The sequence below is a fragment of the Penaeus monodon genome, chromosome 29, assembly GCF_015228065.2.
Source record: "Penaeus monodon isolate SGIC_2016 chromosome 29, NSTDA_Pmon_1, whole genome shotgun sequence".
In the NCBI taxonomy this organism is placed as follows: domain Eukaryota; kingdom Metazoa; phylum Arthropoda; class Malacostraca; order Decapoda; family Penaeidae; genus Penaeus; species Penaeus monodon.
The window spans coordinates 21,832,513-21,832,763 of NC_051414.1; positions in this window are offsets into that span (position 1 = coordinate 21,832,513).

A 251-nucleotide genomic window follows, 5' to 3' on the forward strand; every position below is an offset into this window, starting at 1 on the left:
CATATAGGCCATAATCGTGGAAGCAGTTCTCTTTTCACGGTTGACGAGGTGAAAGGAATAACAATGAGTCTTCCTTGAGAGGCTGCAGGTTCCTCGCAAACAGGAAGTGGCTTTCTTGTTTTACTTGCCTGGCGACTTGACAAAAACAATGGAACTGCGAGAAATACTTTGTTTTCCCTTCTGCTATTTGAAACGAAGTCAGTCTCTTAAGTTCAGAAAAAAGAAAGACTTTAAAGATCTCTCTCACTGAT